Source organism: Crinia signifera, chromosome 9 (assembly GCF_055691185.1).
Source record: "Crinia signifera chromosome 9, ASM5569118v1, whole genome shotgun sequence".
NCBI lineage: Eukaryota > Metazoa > Chordata > Amphibia > Anura > Myobatrachidae > Crinia > Crinia signifera.
In genome coordinates this window covers 135748932-135770913 of record NC_139225.1, presented here as the reverse complement: position 1 = coordinate 135770913, position 21982 = coordinate 135748932, and the positions used below count along the sequence as shown (strand labels likewise).

General features: G+C 45.8%; 1 protein-coding gene across 4 annotated transcripts in view; it reads right to left on the bottom strand.

The window, feature by feature from the left end:
• Positions 1-21982, bottom strand: part of LOC146036124 (leucine-rich repeat and fibronectin type III domain-containing protein 1-like protein) — a 133686-nt gene that overhangs the window by 28915 nt on the left and 82789 nt on the right. The window contains exon 1 of one of the 4 annotated variants that reach the window (XM_083159952.1): positions 19053-20359. The exons of 1 other annotated variant lie outside the window; for it this stretch is intronic. The gene's annotated coding sequence lies outside the window, so the exon portion shown is untranslated. Of the gene's footprint in view, positions 1-2376; positions 2522-18356; positions 18521-19052; positions 20360-21982 lie in introns of those variants that run through there. 2 more of the 4 variants (XM_083159955.1, XM_083159954.1) reach the window with 2 other exon arrangements.

Genomic DNA, 21982 nt, shown 5'->3' with positions numbered 1-21982 from the left:
ATTTACATTTAGGACCCTATTCTAATCCATACGCTCTCTGCGCCTTCGCATAGTGGAGCGATGGTTTGCGACTGCGCATGTACATTTACATGTATGCGCACGTGCAGATGCCTGGTGCGAGCGGGCACGGCCAATTAATTATTGGCCGTCCTGTTTGCACCCAGCAGTGCAGACAAGGGGCATGGGGCGGTGGCGAGGGGTTGCGCCAGCGGATGTAAGATGCCCGCTCGCTTCCCGTACAGGGCGCCCGCAGATTTAATGCACCAGAGAGGTGTATTAGATCTGCGAGCGCCTGCAAAATTAGTTGATGGTTGTATGTGTGAGTGATATTCGGCGTGCGAGCGCGGTGGGCGTTCGTGCAAGCGGCGCATATATGACACACAAAGCTGCGAATTTCGCAGCTTTGCATGTCAACCAGAATCACCGCCTTTATGTAGAAAAAAACTTTTTTTTAATTAGACCAACTTAAATGTCTCTATCAGATATAGACACATGTACCCAAAACATTCAACCTCATAAATATGAGCCTAATTCAGACCCCATCGCAAGACAAATTTGTTCTCAAAATGGGCAACACAATGGGCCCGATTCGGACATGCTCACTTAACTGGGAGTGTTCGGAGCTAAGCAAGCAGGTTACCACCGCCCTGCTGAATCGCCGCCCTCTCACTCTTCCCTGCCCCTGTGCACGGCTGCAAACACATTCACAGCCATGCCGAAAGGGGGTAAATCATTCATCATTGAATGATTTTCTTTCCCTTGCTCGCAGCTCTAAGGGCGACATGTATCAAACTGAAAATGCGGTAAAACCCCGGTTTTACCGCATTTTCCAATGTATCAAAACCGATACCGCATTGAAGGGTACCGCCATCTTTGGGTGGCGATACCCTATAGAAGCCTATGGGCTTCTTTTCGCCACCCGCCGCCTCCGCCGACCCCCCCTCTGGCTTACCTTCCTGAAGGGTCCTACTGGACCCCGGAAGGTAAACCCCTCCTCCCCCTAGTGAAGCAGACGGACATCCTTCCGGCTGCAGGGGGGAGGATGAGGCGCCGGGGTCAGCCTGCTTAGCTGTCCCCAGCGGTGTAGCTAGGTGCCATGGTGCCCGGAGCAAGGGCATATTTCGCGCCCCCCCCCCCTCCTCCCGGTAATGAATTGGGGGCGTGGCTAACATGTGTTGGCATGTTACATTTGAAATATATAAGACACTGTAACGGAATCTACTGCACTATATAAGACATTAACAGAATCTGCAGCGCTATATAAGATACTGTAACGGAACCTGCTGCGCTATATAAGACACTGTAACTGAATCTGCTGCGCTATATAAGACACTGTAACGGATTTTGCTGCGCTATATAAGACACTGTAACGGAATCTGCTGCACTATATAAGACACTGTAACGGAATCTGCTGCGCTATATAAGACACTGTAACGGAATCTGCTGCGCTATATAAGACACTGTAACGGAATCCGCTGCGCTATATAAGACACTGTAACGGAATCTGCTGCGCTATATAAGACACTGTAACGGAATCTGCTGCGCTATATAAGACACTGTAACGGAATCCGCTGCGCTATATAAGACACTGTAACGGAATCTGCTGCGCTATATAAGACACTGTAACGGAATCCGCTGCGCTATATAAGACACTGTAACGGAATCTGCTGCGCTATATAAGACACTGTAACGGAATCTGCTGCGCTATATAAGACACTGTAACGGAATCTGCTGCGCTATATAAGACACTGTAACGGAATCCGCTGCGCTATATAAGACACTGTAACGGAATCTGCTGCGCTATATAAGACACTGTAACGGAATCCGCTGCGCTATATAAGACACTGTAACGGAATCTGCTGCGCTATATAAGACACTGTAACGGAATCCGCTGCGCTATATAAGACACTGTAACGGAATCTGCTGCACTATATAAGACACTGTGGCGGAACTCTGGGAGGCAATGGAGGCTCCTGCCACCTGGGCACTAAGCCCAGAGGGGTTACTTTTGGTCCTTCACAATTCTGGCTCAGGGAGCAAGTATACCCTGGGGCCCCTCGCCAGCCGCGATTCTTTACACTTCTGCCAGGCTGAGAGAAGCGGGTACGCCGCAAACCAAGGCAGAAACCGCCCGACCAGCAGCGCGGTTCCTGCCGAGGACACTTTAGCACCGGACACAGTGACAGCCCCCCCAGGCCGGCAGCAGCGTGGAGTCTTCCAGCCCTGACGGCAGTGACAGCATATTCCGCCCCACCAAGCAGCAGCAGGTGGCAGCGACATGATTTGCCCTGAGTTCACAATGCAGTGCCTGTCAGAAGCACTGTAGCACCGGCAACAGTGTCAGGGCTCTCATACCATCAGCAGTGTGGTACCTACCAGCGGCAGTGACAGGAGAGGAGACAGCCCCTGCCCGAATGGCAGCAGCTCCAACCACGCGGCTAACAGCATCAGGAGTCAGCTGCCAGCTAGCGGTAAGCTGACTTACAACACTGACGGAGCGGCAGCAGAAATCCTCCTCTGCGCTGCCCGGAAGCCGGACAGAGCAGCAGCAGCAGGAGGCAGGCGCCGGCACACGCTGCCGCCGTTACGTTAGTGTAGGTCAGGACAGGAATCTGCATATACTTCCATGGATGATTTGCGGAGGGAGGGTGGGCCGGTGGCGCCATTCCACCAATCTGCGCCCGGAGCATGAGCTCCGGTGGCTCCGCCCTCCCTACGCCTCTGGCTGTCCCCGGCGTGAGGGGAGAGCTGGGTGGCAGGGAGGTGACGGAGACCCCCCGCACACCAGAGTACAGGTATCGCAGGGGGGCTCCGTCACCGCATCGCGATGCCAGCCGCATATGATAGTACATATGTGCTGGCATCGTGGTGGACAGTCGGCGAAGGGTGGCAATGTGTTTTAATACATCCCGCTAAGTGAGCAAGGACTCACTGGTCGCTGTGAAGGCCGCGGGGAGAAGGAGGCCCCTGGCGGTCCGGAAATTACTCCACTGCTCAGGTACTCTGGTGGATCTGATTACTCCACTATTGGACAAACATAGGGTGAAATTCACTAAAAGCTTCTAAATATGAAAATAGTTACTGTTGCCCATAGCAACCAATCAGATTCTGTCTATCAATTCTCTATTGCTTCTTAGAAAATGATAGACAGAATCTGATTGGCTGCTATGGGCAATATCACCTCATTTCATTTTAAAAGTAAACGTAATTTCCCCCATAGACTCCTCATGCAGACCTGTCTCCTGTGTAGGGTTCTCTAAAAATGAAGCAGAGAAAAATAGGAGCGCTCCTGGACAGCTAATACAATTCCACACACAATCCGCCTATTACAGCTGCAGTCTGAAAAATGACTCATTGCTTAATATAGCAAAGAGCAAAAACAGAAGGCAGACGAATAAAGGCAGATCTCATTTACTGTACATGGATAAATAATATGTTGTCAATAGAGCCAAGTCAGGTGGAGCGCTAACTATACACTAATACACTAATATGATAATAATGGAGGCTTTCTAACAACATTAACCACTAACACTACTCTACAGTGGTGGGTTTTACCTATGGGCTACAGGCACCGCCCCCCCCCCACCCCCCTCGGGTAAAATCCGCCACTGCAGTCTGTGAGATGCAGTATGTGAGACTGCACTGGCTTCACTGCGACGAAGTCCGACCTGCCAGTCACCCAAGGCAGTCCTATTGGGAGGTATTCCCTCCCTCCTGGATGCCGCCATGGGCTGCTAGCGGCAGCATCCCATAAAAACGGGTTCTGCGCATGCAAGCGCAGAACCGAGGACGATATTGCTACAATGGACTGCTTCTGAAGCAGCCCATAGAGGACAGTACTGAAGAGGCTACAATGCATGCACCAATCCTGCGACAGGGTCGGGATTCAGAGCGGTGCACAGAAAGTGGCAGCAGAGGGGGTGGCACCGCTGCAGCCCCTCCTCCAAAGAGGTAAGAGCCACTGCTACTATGAGACCAATTAACCCGTGACATACTAATCAAAAGCAAAAATCTGTGACATTCTAAATGGTCTGTGATTTGATGGCAGATCGACCTTGTTTTTGGGGTTATGGGGCCTACACATGTCATGATTTCAGGGCATTTTCTAAGCAGTCTCACTAGATCACTTAAAAAATGCCCCTACATCGCTCTGTGTGTAGGGGCCATAGTGATAGCGATGCGCAGCCCCACACATGGCTATTGCCCATCGATTACTATCCAGCAGCTGCCCCCAGCTCCCCCCTATCCCTGCTTATCTCCCTGAAGTGGAGACGGGCAGGGAAAGTGCTCCCCGCCGCCGTGTTGACGGTGCGTGCGTGTGAGACTCTCATGAGTCCCTGTTAGCTGGAGCGGCTGTCCGCTGGCTACCGCTAGCTTAGGGAATCTGGCAATTCCCAGCGCTGGTTGAGCATTCTATTGAAGATGCAAAGTTGCTCTGTGCAACCAATCAGATTTTACTTCTTATTTATTTAGGACCTTCCAGAAGTTAATAGATAGAATCTGTGGGGTAGGGTACATTGTCGAGTTGTCAACAGCGATGGAGATATCAGGATGGTAACTAAGAACAGTTACCATCCTGAAATCTCCATCGCTGTTGACAACTCGACAATCTACCCTACCCCACCACAAGCTCGTTGCTTAGGGGTCATCCTCGACTCTGAACTGTCCTTTCTTCCCCACATTCAATCTGTCTCCAAATAATGTTACATCATGCATCTAAAAAACATATCCAAAATACGACCGTTTCTCACACAAGACACTACTAGATCTCTTATCCATGCACTCATTATATCCCGCATAGATTATTGCAATAGTCTCCTAACTGGTCTTCCCAAGAACAGACTCTCACCACTACAATCCATTCTAAATGCTGCTGCTAGGCTGATCTTCCTTGCAAGACGCTCTTGGAGCTCTTGCGTTAAGAGCTGTCCTTTACGGTGAGAGTCGCCCGGTCCCAGCAGGTCCCGGCGGCTCCCTCCCACACCCGGCGCTGCTGCTGCTGTGCCGGGCTCTCCTCCTCCCTGCACCTGGAAGAGTATCAGTGCAGGGAGGAGGTCACAGGTCCGGGCAGCACAGCTCTGTGCTGCCCGGACACAGGTGAGAGGGGAGGGGGGGGGGGCGCGATGCGGGGCGGCGGGGGGTCGTTGCGGGGCGGCTGTGGGATGAGGTAGAAGCCCGTTGGTTTCTTTGGGGCAGCCCCAGATTTTTCTGGCGATGCCCCCCGCCACGGTAACCCGGCGGGGGATGCTTACAGCATCCCAAAATGCGGTAAAAACCCAGATAACGGGGTTTTTACCGCATTTTTAGCTTAGAGAATCTCCCCCATCGTCTGCTGATCCGCTCTGCCAGTCCCACCATTGGTTGCCTGTATATTACCGTATTCAATATAAAACACTTCTACTTGCATATAAAGCTATTAATCACTAGCTCCCATTCACTATTACAGGACTTTCATCGGGCTGCTCCCATCCTATGGAATGCCCTTCCACGCCCAATAATACTCTCCACCAGTCTCCAAACTTTCAAGCGTTCCCTGAAAACTCACCTCTTCAGGCAAGCCTATCATATTTAAGTTCTACACGCATAACCCTCCGAGGCATATATGTATTATATAGCTTCCTTTCTGGACTTGTAACTGCTATGCTATTACTGGTGCCTGTCCTTGTGTTTCCCCCCTATAACCCTATACATTGTAAGCTTGCAGCAGGGCCCTCCTACCTCCAAGTCTGTCTGTTGTTACCCAGTTTGTCTTATCACTGTCTACTATTGTAAAGCGCAACAGAATCTGCTGCGCTATATAAGACACTGTAAATAAATAAATCTGGTTGGTTACCCATAGCAACTTCGCATCTTCAATAGAATTCTCATCTTTGTAAATTCACCCTTTAGTCTTTTGTGCATGAGCAGTGCAGGAAATTGCAAATACCTGCACTGCATGCACCTCTGTCCCGTGAACAGTACCTGTTGTGTGAAAGCTTTGCAATCCCATGATGGCGGATGTTCCTTGGGTCGGTATTGTTGTAGAGTGTAGACTATTACACAGCAACACTGATGTGCCTCTGAAACTATATTATGAAGCATTAGATTCTAGACTATGCGAGACACTGTAATGGCAGCGTTAGCCTTAGGAGTACAAGCCCAAATTCACAGCCATAGTCTCTGTACTGTTTCATTCACATAAATATCTTAGAACGGCCTTATTGTTCCATCTGAGACACAGGATTGTCAGGACCTGCGCATATCTTGCACAAGACACTGTAAAACCTTTAACTGATGCGCTCATTATCTCCGGCATTGATCACTGCATTGGTGTCTTTGCCAGGCTTTAACCTTACAAACGATTTTGTGGTTAGACTGATTTTCCCTTAAGAATGTTTTTATCCTGCGTCTCCGATCTGTCAGTCGTCACAGTGGTTGCCTGTATCTTCCCAAATCCAATAGGAAATGCTTCTACTTACATACAAGGACTTAAACAAAAATGCACCAACATACATCTCTGCGCCTGTGTCCAAATATCTCCCAACTTAAGCCTTCAGCCCTGCGTCTCTCAGCCACACTCATGACCTGCTGCCACTCATGGGGCCTTATTCTAGTTCACTCTTTCTAACAAAATACTTCTTAGATGGAGAAAACCATGTGCACTGCAGGGGGCAGATGTAGAATGTGCAGAGAGAATTAGATTTGGGTCAGTTATTTTGTTTCTGTGCAGGATAAATACTGGCTGCTTTATTTTTACACTGCAATATAGATCTCGCTTTGAAGTAAAACCCCACCCAAATCTAATTCTCTCTGTACAAGTAACATCTGCCCCACCTGCAGTGCACATGGTTTTGTCCATCTAAGAAGGAATTTGTCAGAAAGAGTGAACTAGAATAACCCCCATGGTTACTAGACTTCTCTTCAGTTGCACATACTAGCCTTCCAACCTGATAATATTCCCTCAAAAAACAGTAATCTCCTTATTCTCTTGTACTGAATTACATCTCTTCTACAGTTCACACCAAGCACATTTGCCCTATTTCTATCTTACTCCATATGAAATATGTAGCACTTAACCTCATGTATCAATTTTATATGTTCTAGACTGCAAGAACACGGGCAGGGCCTTCTTACCTCTTTGTCTGACCTTTGACACCCAATCTTATTATATTATGACTTGTTCTCAATTGTAAAGCACAACAGAATATTCTAGCCCAATATAATAAATGGTAATAAACAGTGATGAATTTTACCTAGGGGACTACAGTCCACCCCAAGTAAAATATGCCATACAAAGGGACTGCCTAGCACTCGTAGGGACTTCTCTTAGAAAGAGTCCCTGCTGATCACAGCCAGACTGGCACTCCCAGGGAAGGTGTTTTGTTCCCCGGGGACTGCCAGTTCTCCTGTGATAGCATAGAAATTGCTTGTCAAGGGAAGCCACTCCCTTGCAATGTCAGGCGTAATAATGCAGGAGTTAAGCCCCACCCCTGGACCTAAGCTTCACAACCACTGCCACTGGATCTAAGTTCCACCTTCCAGCAATGTCAGCCATCAATCACCGGGAGGACAAGCTGCAGACCCCCCAGCCAGACAGGTAATGAGCCACCACTTGTAAAAATAAATAAGTAAAATATGATAGCATCTAGGTCAGATATAACATTATTGGGCCCTTAACATTCTTTTAAATACATTAGGGGACATTCTGATTGAGGGCCAGATTCGGAGATGTAGGGAAACCCGAAATTACAGATCAGTGATTACCGGTGGTCTGCACATGCTTCTACAGTAAGTTGCCTTGCGGATGTGCTGCAATGATCCTACAATGGATGGAAGTTGCATAGAATATTTATTTGCAAAGTGATTGAAGTCAAGGACCGGTGTCTTAGAAGATCGTTGTTTGTCCAAAATCTGCACCCGTTGGCTGCATTTTAGTAAATAACAATAATAAGCGGTGAAACTGAGTCATTGCCAGTGGGCGTGTCTATACACTCACCAAAAATTGCCTTTGTGTTGAGACAGCAAAAATATTTTCACTAGTACAAATGACTTTGTAAGGGACCAGAGTTAGACTTCCAGCAGGATAAAGTGTAGACATCTAGGATTCAGACAGAACTTCAGATAGATTTATAGTCAGTAGTATGGAATACAGATAGCTGCTTGAATGATTTATAGGACTCTGGACAATTCCGGAGCTTCAAACAGATTTACAGCCAGCAATGTGGAATTTGAGAAGAAGATTGATCAGAGGTCTAGCATGGACTCCGGACAATTTTAGAGCTTGAAAGATATTTATAGTCATCCTTTGATGAGACCTTGGGCTAGGTCTAAGATCAAAAGTGGATGTTGGTATATAGATTTAGGGATTTGGGCTGAAGTTAGTGTCCATGTTTAGATGATAAGCTTGAGGCTAGTATTTCATATTTCACATTTTTATCTCTACATTACAATTCAAAGACGAAACTCTCTCTTTAGAACAAGGGATTTGTAGTCTTTCCAAAAACTCCAGGTGGCTGAGATACAAGTGAAACAATAGACGCAGGCATTTTTCTCTTTCTTCTTTAGAAAAACAGTTATTAGTGTGATATAGAATATGCAAAGGAAAATGTATAAACCTTTCTCAACTTGTGGCTCTACAGCATTTAATGAGCTTTGAGTCCCGCATCGTCCCTGCATGGGCAAGTGTCCCGCATCATCCCTGCACTCCCCCTCTCCCGCACCCCACTTCCCCACAGAATTAAAGTCTACGGGTCCATGGGGAGTGGGCGTTGCTAAAACGATGCAATGCGTGCCATTTTGCGTCATTAGCCCCTCCCCCAAAACACAGATCTGCAAATTGAGGGTGGTGCTTGGTGATGTTAGCCTCCTCCCGCCCCCCTGACTCGTAGTATCTGGTCTCCTCTCCGGGCTTCTCCCGGAGTGGAGTGAAAAAATGTAGGCAAGTATGCAGTGAGCCCCTTAGTTCTCACAGGCCCCGGTGCACAGCACCTGTGCACCAATGGAGCCGCTCTCTTCCATCTGGGGGCTGGCGATCGGATCGCCAACCACCAGCCCCGCCAGCTGCCAGAAGGGGAGGTGCGCTCGCATGTAGAAATCATTCGCCAACCATCGAGTGATTTCTCCTGCCTTCCATCGGTGTCCGCCAAAGATGGGGCACTGACATCCTGTGATGTCAGCCGCCCACCTCCCAGCAGGCATCGGCCCACCTGTGTTCCCATGGTCCAGCGCCATTTCCGCCCCTTCCACCCCTGGCCCTCCCTCCTCGCAACGAAGGGCCCGGCAAGTGTGTGACTCGCCAAAGCCGTTTGGTGCCAGGGTTTGCACATGCACAGAAATGTGCATGCGCAAACTCCTCACCATCGTAAGGGGGCCAAATTCAGACCCTTCCGAATTATGTTGAATCAGGCTCATATTGCGTCATACCTGCCTACTATTTATAGCCCGGAGAGGAGTGAAAGGGGTGCGGGATGAGGCTGATGTCACCAAGCCCCGCCCCCATGACAGCCAGCAGCATTAATTTGCGGGTCCGCAGATTGGGGGAGGGGATAAAATGATGCACAGGAATGCAAATTGCATCATTTTAGCCACGCCCCCTCCCCACGGACCCACAAAAATTTAGATTTTATACAAGGGGGAGCGGGGTCTGTGGCAGTGATGCGGGAGACTTGCCCACCCTCCCGGGGGGGCGGGAGGGGGACCCAATTTGCGGAACCCTTCCGGCCATTCCAGGAGCGTAGGCAAGTATGTATTGCATTACAAGTAATCAGGGCTTAAAGTGGTCACGGAGAGGTGGTGGAACTCCTTTCTCCTGCCATCAACCCCCCCCCCCCCCCCCCCCAAAATTAGGCGAACTTGGGCCAGTGCCAGGGTTTTTGGCACCCCCTGCAAACTATAAGTTTATGGCCTACATCCCATTCTTTATGAAGGCACAGTGGTCCTACAATTGTACCCCCAATTTAAATTATTTTACACAGTAGCACAATCTCATTCACATTATACCACATGTAGTGCCCTTACTCACTTTTTCGTGTTACGCTGCACAGTAGTACTCTGTATACATATATGCACAGTAGCGTTGCTTATACACAATTCCCACAAAAGTACAGCCCCTTACACATGTTGCCCACAGCAACCTTGTGACAGCTTGAAATCGCATACGCTGTGCCAGAAGTCTCTGCCCTAGTGGAGCTCGCAGACTAAATTATCTACCACATAGACTAATATTAACCTTCTACTACAGGGGTGGCCAACCTGAGGCTCTTGAGCCACATGCGGCTCTCCCCCTGTTAAAGTGTGGCTCCTGCTCCCACTCAGCTGCCCACCGCCCACCGTCCATCCCAGTCCCCCATCCCTCCATTACCCGCTGCTGGTTCCCTTCTCCCTCTGAGGGGAGGAGAGTGAGCATCGCTCATCTCTCCTACCCCTCACTGTGCATCCTTGTGACTAGGCCATCCGCCAATCAGAACTCGTGGGCCGGCAGCCAATCAGGAGCCGGCCTGCAAGCTTTGATTGGTGGACAGCCCAGTCACAGTGAGGGGGGAAGGAGACCCGCGGTGTGCTGTGCTCTCCTCCCCTCAGCAACATTATAGGACTGCAGGGAGATGACAGACTGTCCTCTCCCCGCCCGGCAGCAGCAGCAACAACGGTGAGTGCTGCTGCTGGGAAATTAGCACTGTGGGGGCATAGCAGTTTGTGGCACTGTGGGGGCATACCAGCTTTCTGGCATCGTGGGAGCATATGTGTATCTTTCACTATTGGGGGCATATGTATATATGGCACTGCACTATTGGAGGCATATGTGTATCACACCACCCAAGGGGTCCAAATAGACCATGCCCCTTTTTTTGGCATGTGTGCCTTCGCCACGCACATGTTGTTGGCTCTTTAGCTTGACTACAGATATTTTTTGGCTCGTTACCTCTGACCGGTTGGCCACCCCTGTTCTAGTATGTTTCTGTTGTTTTCCCTGTTACAGTAATTATATATTTTTCGATATGACACAGGTACAGCACTCTCAGCCTGCAGCTCAGGCACCAACTGGACTCCGCAGCTAGGGACTGTGATCCGAACGCAGACTGAGAGCTCTCCCCCGGATTCCCATATGATTCCTAGAGCACCTAGTATATTGCTACGCCCCCAGGGGGTGCTTCTCCTTCCCATTACAGTCACCAACGCTTTGATGGAAGAAACAGTAAAAACTGTCAGTGTCCTCCCAGACAACATGTGACTGAGCCATACAGTAACGAGCGTAATCCTGACACACAATTAGCAGCTCGTGGAAAAAAAACCAATACATTGATTTTTCTTTGTAATTTTTCTTCTTTTTTTTTGCCTGTGTCTGCGCAAATATTCTGCAACGACTCTGTGACCATTAACTAAATGAATATTGTGCGGCATCAACACCAATTGTCACAAAAACTCTTTTTTTTTATTTGGCTAACCTTATAAACCCAATGTGGCATACCCTAATTCTGCCAGTTAGAACAAGCCTTTAATGAGAGGCTAACGAGCAAATTATCTGTGGGCAAAATACATGATTCAATATGAAGAGTTTATAGTTATGGCTCAATTTCCTCCGCCCGGAGCCAGCTAATGGCTGGAAGAGGGAGGGAGAGGTGAGCGGTGATAGAGGGAAGACGAGAACGAGGGCGGAGGGAGACAGTGATAGACAGAATCCCAGGGAGCGAGGAGAGTGGAAGAGCAGAAGTCTGAGATGTCTATTAGAGAGAGGGGGGATGTGGGGGTGCATGGAAGAGAAAGCTATTATAAGGGAGAGGGGGGGGGGTTAAATTTACTAACAAGGGAGTTCTGTTGAAGATGGCATGTTGCCCGTAGCAACCAATCAGTTTTGATCTATTATTTTCAAGAAGGTGCTAAATAGATAAGTGAAATCTGATTGGTTGCTATGGGCAACATCGTTATCTTCAATACAACTCCCATCTTAGTACATTTATAAGAGAGAGAGAGAGAGAGAGAGAGGAAATGGGATACTTAATAAAAGAGACCTGAATGCACCAAATGCAAGAAGGAGGAGAGGAACACTGATCCCCATCACTGCACCCCCCCCCCCCCTGCCGCATGCCCCCACATGCCTCCGGCCTCCCCCACATCTTCCTTCCCTGCCGGTAAAAACCCACAATTTGCGGTTGTATGTGGAGGGGGAGGGGCTAAAATGATGCTATTTACATTAATTTACAATTTACATCATTTTAGCTCCGCCCCCTCCATGTACACCCGAGGATAGCAGGATTTTTTTGCAATGGGGGTGGGGCTTGATGATGTATGGCTCCTTTCGCGCCCCCTAATGGCAGCTGAAAGTCTGCAAGTATGAGGAGAGGTACAATAAGAAAAAAGCATAGGAAACGGCTAAGACCATTTCCTTAATACTGAAAATGCTTCATTAAGTGGAAATGCTTCATTCAGCGTTGGATGAGCAAATAAATAAAATGTGTTGTACTGACTCCAGACTTTTTTCCATTTAACTTTCAGTAGCCTTAGGGGTATATTTATCATAAAAAAGGATAATAATCTACATTTCAGATGCGGATGGCATGTGGTAAAGTCTCGCAATGTGATAATTATTGTAAATACATTGCATGGATGTATTAACTATTGTATACAGAGAGCTTTCAAGAAAGCTCTGTCCCTGCAAATCCGCTCCGCAGCCTTCTCACTGAATTTTTTGAAAAAATACATCACACTCACCCAGAGGTCGTGACCCATTGAGCTCAAATAACCCAGGTCATTTGATCGCTGGCTTCCAGCTCTGTAAGTTTACAGCAGAACTCACAGGGGTCACAGAGCAGGAAGCTGGGGATCAGATGACCGGAGTCATAGAACAGGAGGGGACTGAAAATAACGCTCTCTGAAGATATCATTATTGTCACAGGGCTCCTTCCAGTGTTCACTAAATCCAGCCAGATTGCATTTCCCATTACATGTATGTATACTACAAAAATGAGATGAGGTGAATTTTACCAATTGTTCGCGAATTGCCCTTTAGTACATTTAGGTGATAATAAAACAATGGTGTGCAGGCAAGTGTGTATGTACTTGCCGATAGCAGTAACCCGCCGGGTACCCAATGCTGCTTATGTCGGCGGTGGCGAAGATTGCCAATTATGTACACACGTTGTATATTCACTGTTCGTGTTTTAGGGCAGTATTCAATGAGAAAAGTTCTCCGTGTTTTTTGGAGAACTTGTGCTTTGTTCGCCTTGGACGGAGCATTTTGCTCTCCAAAAGCGAGCAACCCTATTCAATGTGAAATGTTCTCCGTCTTTCTAAGTGATGTTCTCCGTATCTCTCCGTGTAGCAATTCTCTTTTGATGGAGAGCTGGAATGTAAACTTTTAAACTAAAAGGTTTTTTTCTTAAATTTTGGTGTAAAAAAATCAGGTTTTTTTTTCTGTGAAGGGGCATGTTATTTTTATTCATGTGCTTACAGCACATGAATATATATTTAATTTAAAAAAAAATATATATATTTTTTTTTTAACACAGTGCAGCCAGCAGGGGGCGCCGGAGCCGCTCATTAGATATTCATATATTCACTGCACCCGAACGTAACTATGCACAAACGGGTGCAGTGAATACTGGGTCCCCCGCTGGCTATAGGGGGGTGCAGCCTGGGTCCTGGAGAGCCCCCCTCCCCTCCACAGTCCTCTGGAGCAGCCAGGGAGACTTTAATCTCTCTGACTGCTTCCGGCTCCCTGAAAGCTCCCTGCTCCCTGCAGGGGTTAAGACTCGCCGCGAGTGGCGGAGAGCATCAGCCACATTGAATAGAGGGAGCAGGAGTGGCAGAGAGCCCTCCGGAACACGGAGAGTGCATGGAGAGCGAAATAAAACGCTCTCCATGCACGGAGAACTTTATCATTGAATACTGCCCTTAGAATGGAGAAACAACTGCATTAAAACAACATTAATAGGAATATCTACATCTATTTGCATTTTGTGATTGCGTCATGCCAGTTACAGTGCTTCCTTTTAATATAAAAATAATAATAAGGTCAGCTGATTAATGTCTGCAAAATGAGGGACTGCCGGCTCTAATTAATTTGAATAATTTTAGTCTGGTGTCACTCCAGCATAGGCCGACCCTTCATGTCACTGAGTGCCAGATCTAATCTAGCAGTGGGCCTGGGGGAGTCACCAACATTCAGCCAAGGAGAGAGACTGACTGTTCTGTGCCAGGAAGCATCCAATCCCCTCATGTGACATTGGCCAGCAAAGGAAGGCGTGAGGGACGGCGGCCGAGGAAGGAAAGATGCAAAAGAGAGGAGAGAAAGGAGAAGGCACACGAGAGAAAGGAACAACACTGGGGGTTATTCTGGTTCACTCTTTCTGACAAATTCCTTCTTAGATGGGCAAAACCATGTCCACTGCAGGTGGGGCAGATGTAACTTGTGCAGAGAGAGTTAGATTTGGGTGGGGTTTTACTTCAAAGTAAGATCTATATTGCAGTGTAAAAATAAAGCAGTCAGTATTTACCCTGCACAGAAACAAAATAACTCACCCAAATCTAATTCTCTCTGCACGTTACCTCTACCCCACCTGCACTGCACATGGTTTTGTCCATTTAAGAAGGAATTTGCCAGAAGGAGTGAACCAGAATAATCCCCACTGTCCTGTGAGCAGAATGAAGAGAGTACGATCGAGGGAGAGGAAGAGAGAGAACAGAGAAAGAGTGAGCTGGATGACTTAATTTACTAAAGCTCTGAAAAGAGAAAAGTGGAGATGTTGTCAATAGCAACCAATCAAATTCTAGTTATCATTTCTCTATTGCATTTTAGAAAATGATAGAAATGATCATATTGGTTGCTATGGACAATTTCACCTCTTTTAATTTTTAGAAGCTTTAGGAAGTTTACCCTGGAGAGAGAAATAATAATGGCGGATATTTATCAAAAGGTGGAGATATAGAAATGGAGAGAGATAAACGGCCATATGTATCAAGCTGTTAGAAGTGATAAAATGGAGAGTGATAAACAACCAGCCAATCAGCTGCTACCTGTCATTTTTCAAACCCAGCCTGTAACATGGCAGCTAGGAGCTGATTGGCTGGCTGTTTATCACTCTCCATTTTATCACTTTTTGAAGCTTGATACTACATCTGGCCCAAAGTATCAACTAATCAGCTACTACTGTCATTTTTCAAACACTGTGGTAGATGTGTGAAGCAGTAATAAGGGAGAAGAAGTGGCCCATGGCAGCCAATCAGCTGCTCTGTATAATTAAACAAAATATAGATGTTACATCAGTGCTGATTGGTTGCCATGGTCTACTTCTCCCTAATCACTGCTTCATACATCTACTCCTCATCTCCTAACTGCAATGTTTCTGTCTGGATTTGCAAAATGACATGAGCTGGTTGGTCGGTACATTATCTCTCGCTAGGAAGGAGGGAAGAAGGAGATACAAGATGGATTAAAGAGACCGAGCAGGAGCGAGAGTGACAGAAAGGAGGGAAGAGAAACATAATCGGAGAAAGGAGAGAAAAAAAGATCCAGACATACATAGGATAGTGGAATGGGGGATATCTGAGACACAGCGAAAGAGAGTAGGTAGAAGGGAAGAGATAGGGCTGAGAAAACAGCAACACAGAAGCTCTGAGGGAACGGAGAGAGATAACATCAATTTCCCACAGATGAGTGAAGCTTGGCTACAGGTGGTATACTGTAAGTGAGAGCTGTGTAATGAGTGAGAAAGGGATACATTGAAGGCTTACAGGTATCACGGCAACACTGAGATGAGATGGGATTGGTGGAAGAATGGATAAAAGTGAGAGAGAACATATCATTTTTTTATCTCCAAGAGAAGGGAACATATTGTGCAGGATTTCTATTCTAGATAATGGTGCTTTATTATCCCCTGTCAGGGAGGACAATGCAATCCGGCAGCCAGAGAGGAGCAGTGTATGAGATGTCATCAGATACGTCTCCTTCCCGGGGGCAAAGAGAAAAGGGAGAACAGCTGGGGGTTGCTGGGCCCTTATTCCAGGCTTATAGGATCTGTGCTCACACAGGGCAACAACAACAACCGAAGGATAGGCACGATTTTCACATCCTGATCAAATACATTGTTCCCAATATTTCCATCCTAAAAATATTGGGAACAATGATATTGGTATTGATATTGCTATAATTGTTTTTTTATTTAGTGTGATTTCAGCTATTTATGTAAGTTACAAGTCTATGCTGCAAACTGTTTTCAACCCTCTGAATGAGAACTCACCAGCCTGATCTCAATCAGGCCTTTTCATGTCTTTTCAGTTCAATAATCCTAATTCATTAATGAATTTAAAGTAGGTTTCATTGTAAACACAAATAATCCCCAATTCTCTACTAGACCGGAGTTCAGTGTTACACAAACTCATTTTCTGAAGGATTACTCAATGTGGCCCTGTTTCATTCAATCGCCCTAGTAGATGTGGATTTAATACCTTCAAAGTCAATTTACTGAACAAAAAAATTATGATTCCTATTAAGTACTGACTTAAACAATGAAGGATTCTCTGTTTTGTCAGTAAGTGCAAACTACTATATGTAAAATATTCAGCCCACTGAACCCACTACTATGGCCTATGGGCCTGATTCAGAGTGGATCACAAATGCAAACTCTTTCTCAAATTGGGAAAAACATGCTGCACTGCAGGTGAGGCAGATGCAACATTAGATTTGGGTGTTATTTGTTTCTGAGCAGGGTAAATACTGGTTGCTTTACTTTTACACTGCAATTTAGATTTCGGTTTGATTTTACCAGTCCCAAATCTAAATCTCTCTACCTGTTATATTTGCCTCACCTGCAGTGCAACATGGTATTCTCAATTAGAGAAATATTTAGCATTTGTGGTCATCCCTTCCAGCAAATGGAAGGTATGCTACAAAATGTAATATATTTCTATATATTGCATATTGTATACATTGCATTGCAATAGTCTAATTACATAGCAGCACATAATGCATTTCACCATCTCTTCCAGCAAAAGGTATCTTCAATCAATACAGATTAAAGCATTTTTTTTCTAAACGTTGCCACTGCAGTCCAGGTTTTAAGGATGTTCTCACTTGAGCCTAGAGGGCTATATCAAATTAACTGAAGTACTAATTAAGTTTCCTGTTCTCAAGCATGGATATCCTCAACACTTGGACTATAATGGTTTGTGAACTCTGGATTAAACCATGATAAGTACTGTACTAATGTAATAAGGGATAAAGTGGAAAGTGATAAACAACCAGCCAATCAGCTCCTAAGATTTTTAAACCCAGCCTGTAGCATGGCAGTTAAGAGCTGATTGGCTGGTATTTTATCACTCTCCACGTTATCACTTTTTAAAGCTTAGTGTATTTGGACCAATCAGAATGGAGACCACTGTCTTATCTGTACAGAAGGCCATCAGTTATTTGTACAATACAGGACTGCTTGCTCCTGGCACCTATTCATAAGTCGATTTCCCTGTCTGGAAGAAAAAGGAGAAGTTTTTAATTCAAGTGATTCCAAACCTCAGCCTAGTCCAGTGTTAAAAGCACTGAGTGGGAGGCTGGGCAGTTGTCCAATTAGTACTCTCCTCACAAGAGGTGTCAGGGAGCTGGAGTATTAAACTACTATTTCCTTTTCTTGCAGTAGAATCGGGCATCAATCAGGGTACCGGAGGAGAGTGACAGGTTGGGAGAGATGCTACACAGAGATTTAAATTGCAGTTGACATTATTCTTTAAAACGTTTCTCCGTACCAGGATAATGACTAATGTTAATTTGCATGAATAAATACGTTCTTGAATTAGTAATGCAGAGCATATACATATTTTATGCATATTTTTCTATACATCCTAACAACCATTTGGAATTTGTCATTCCGAGCAAATAATCTTATTTCTCAGCATATCCGTATTTATTATGCATGGATAAAAGCTGCTTGCCCAAATGAGTTAATATTAAATACACCACGTCCATGGAACGTTGCCCCTGCTGGCAAAAATGATTATGGACAACAGTAAAATACATGTTTATCCTTTGCAAGCTCTCAGGCGCATTGTGCAATATAGATATTATGCATTATTATTATATTATTATATATGAGTTATGTGTATATATATTGTATTGGATAACCACTTTTCAAAAATAAAAACGGATGGAGTCTTATTTTTTGTTTATTTATACGCATACTGTATTCCAGTGTTTTCCAAGCTTGGTCCTCAGGGACCCCTATCAGTTCATGATTTCCAGGTCACTGTGCATCACCAAGTGTCACATTTAGAAAACATGAACTCTTAGGGGTCTTCGAACCGAATTTAGGAATCACTGATATATGCCATAGCTGGTTGGCTGAAGCTTTCTTTTTAAGGATCGTGATTGCTCTTGTGTATTGTCTAAGTCTCACCTCAGGAATGTACTGTTTCATAGATAGACAACTTCTGGATCTACGGCAGTTGTGGGCATTCTGGAAGGATCTACTGGGACTGATTTTCCATACCCCTTGTTAGGTCAAAGGCTGTCTAAGGACAGACATCCAACATTATCAAACGCAATGTTAACCCTGCTAATAACAGATGATCTCTCTCTTCCCGGAGGAATGGCTGGAGGGGTTGGATGAGAGAAGAGCATTCAATGTGGCAGGGTGATCTACACGTTTATACATAAGCATTATATAGAACAGAATAGCACTTTAGTAAAAACATTACAAAACCATTTAGAATCAAGATAAATATATAGGTTTTACAATAATGTATGATTCACCAACCTGGCCCCTACTGCACGGTCACTTAAGTGCTGCCATAACAGTGTATTAAATACAATCCAGCATTAACATGGTAATAAAATTTTTGGTACAGTAGTAAACACTGTACTTGCATCTGTCTGCAAGCAGATAAGATAAGACTTGAAGGAAGTTGGACTGCAGCAGATAAGCACAGATCTATAAATACTGTGCATCCCAGTAAAAATGAATAATAGGCAATATAAGTAAAGATCTTTATATAATGAAAAAACAAAAACATTATTTTATGATTCTACGGTGCTGTTTTAGGCTTATCTGAATATGTGTACCATTTATCACAATAGACACATGCTCTTGTACCTGATGTGTGGACTTGACCGCTCACATTTTGGGTATCTGGTTTGTATCAGGATCCCCAGGAGGATGGCATGTCAGCTCATTGCCCCAGGAAGAGATCCCGTGGTCTCATCTTCAAAAGCACTTTAGTGCTGATTGCAGTTTGGGGACCACTTCTCACTAGATCACGTCGTTTTGCATCATCACCATGGATATTAAGTAAGGTCATTTAAACCAGCAGCTGAACAAAATCCACTGGACCGCTCAAGTCTTTTCCTAATGCCACTCGTGAGCTACAGAGGTTCTGGGAGGTGGCATGAGGTTGGTCTGGAGAAGGAGGTGGTCAGTGTGTTAGATACAGTAGGTCTTGAACAAAAGGTGAATAGGTTGTAAAGTTAAATTGAGGAGGATGAAGAAGCTGAGTAAGGTTCCACCATAGAGTAAAGGAGAAGATGTTGGTACTATATGTGAGGTTGGTCTGGATGAACTGGAAATCAGTATAAGATACTTATGAATGAACTAAATTTGATCCTCAGAAGACAGTGGTCAGAGTTTGGTTCTTGCAAAGAAGGCCGTGGTGGTCATAGCATGGTCCTCCGAAGTTGGTCATGTTCTAAGCTTGGTCTACAGAGGAAAATGTCCCAATATTTTGCAGTTGTTTGTTTTAGAGAAGATATTGACCAGGGTGCATTGTTGCTCTTGATAACAGATAGGATGTGCTGTAGATATACTGCTGGTATCAGGTCAAGAATTACACTCTTAGCCTACACAACACACGGGGGCGTAAGGGAGGAGGTACCAATCTGAGAAGAGTGTGAGCAGGACGTCTAGATGCTTAGGGGGTCCTCAGAGAAGCGGCTAAGTCTTTCAAACATGATAATGACCAGGACCTCTTCATTCTTGCAGATCCTGGTTATCCCAGCACCGAATTAATCCTGCCAAGATTGCCTGCATCAGATAATATTCATGGTGATGATACGCATAATCCAGCTTGTTGCAACAGAGCATAGCACCTCTCACATCAGCCTTTACAATCTGCTGGGTGCAGATGACTGAAATCTATATCTTCCAGGTCCAAGCAGACCCCTGGCATGAGTCCAAATTACAAGCACTCTGCTCCTGGCTTCATTAATATGTGAGTAGGGATGGGGGCACAGTGGATAGCCCCTGGCTCTTGCTGTATTGATACCCCAGAGATGTGTTAAGCTCTCAGCTGTCAGGTCTCTGCAGCAGCTCAATGTTCCTCCTCTGAGCCTGTCTCTGGCAGACTGGATGTGGGGGAGTATGATCCGCTTCATACATATGTAAGGGAGCAGGCGCACTCCCACCATCTGACTTAAAGCTGCAAGTCACTGACAACACTAGCTCTGAAGACTGCAAAGAACAGTTCCCTACTGATTGTCACACTTGTGCTCACTCATAGTGTCATCTCATAGGAGAGCTTAGCTTATAGACAAGGGACAAGATACCTTGGCAGGCTTTCACGCAGTGGTCTTGGTTAACCTAGTCTGGTGCATCATTAAAGACCCTCATTAATGATTCTTGCAGTTCCCATACCTGAGGACTTACTACACACACATAATCTATATATATACATACCAAGTGCCTTTATGTGACTCTAGGTAACAGCATCCTCTGATTTGATGATTCAATGTCATCACAGCAATGCAGACTCTACCCGACATCAATCTCTACGCCCTCCCCACTTCTCCCATGTTATTTTAATTGCAAACAAATACACAGATGAGATACAGTATACCGTATTCTGCAAAAAAAAAAAAAATCAATTCTTTCCAAGCACAAGCACTGAAATTAAAGCTGTAGCTGAAATTGTCTTCCTCTCCCCTCTCCCGGAGACCTCCTCCCTACCTCTGTAATATTGTCTAGATATGGAGCCCTGGTTGGCTTGTTTCCCCAGCAAGATAAACGCATTTCTTGGTGTTTCTGTCCTCGCCTAGATTCACTTTGATCCTTGTCTGAATCAGTTAACGGAGCATTGCCAGTGCCAATGACTTGTCACCCACCACTGCTGACCTGTACACTCACAAGCATTACACATTCCTCCCACTCATGCACTGCAAGTTCTCCCCTGAGAATTGCTGGCCCAGATAAGCAAACTTTTATGGATTTAGGGACAAACAGCTTTAACCAGTTCAGTGCTGGACTGAGATGTGCATCAACCCCTCACACCACTGTTTTTCTCATAGTCGCACCAGCACAGTACTTAGATCAATCGCAGACTATCCTGTGGTTTCAGGACCAAGGACAGCAATCATTGAATACAGTACACAGCATACTGTAGTTATGCTACTGGTTAATAGTCATGGACCGGGCCATGGAACGCATGGCATAGTGCGGGTGTGGATCGTTTTATCGACCAGTTAGGTAGACAGTCATTAGGTCGACACCGTTGGCTCGACAGGTGGTAAGGTCGACAGGGTTGTCGGTCGACATGGGTCAAGGTTGACAGGTGTCTAGGTCGACATGGGACAAGTTCGACATGGGTTTAGGTCGACATATGCGCTAGGTCGACATGGGTTAGGTTGACATGGGTTTTTTTCACTGTTTTTTTCCCCGAATGTCAACACAGTCGACATGGACACAGTTGGAAGTCAACCGCAGCCCCTGGCATCGCTCACTTCACTCGCGCTGCTTCGGGCACGGTTCCTCGCTGCACTCGGCACACTATTTTATTCTCACACCACGCCCTAGTGGATGGCAGGACATGAAATACCGCCTGATGGCATATGTCGGCACAAAAAACAGTGAATCAAGGTCAGTATTGTTCAAAATCAAGGTAAGTATTGTTTATTTATAATTCTGTGACCATTCTCTCACCTCCATTATAGCATTACCTCTGGCAGACCTGCGTGGAATATTGCTTGTCAAATGAACGAATTAAGATGATCAATTTATGTTAGCGTATAAAATAAAAGGAACTGAAAATGACAATA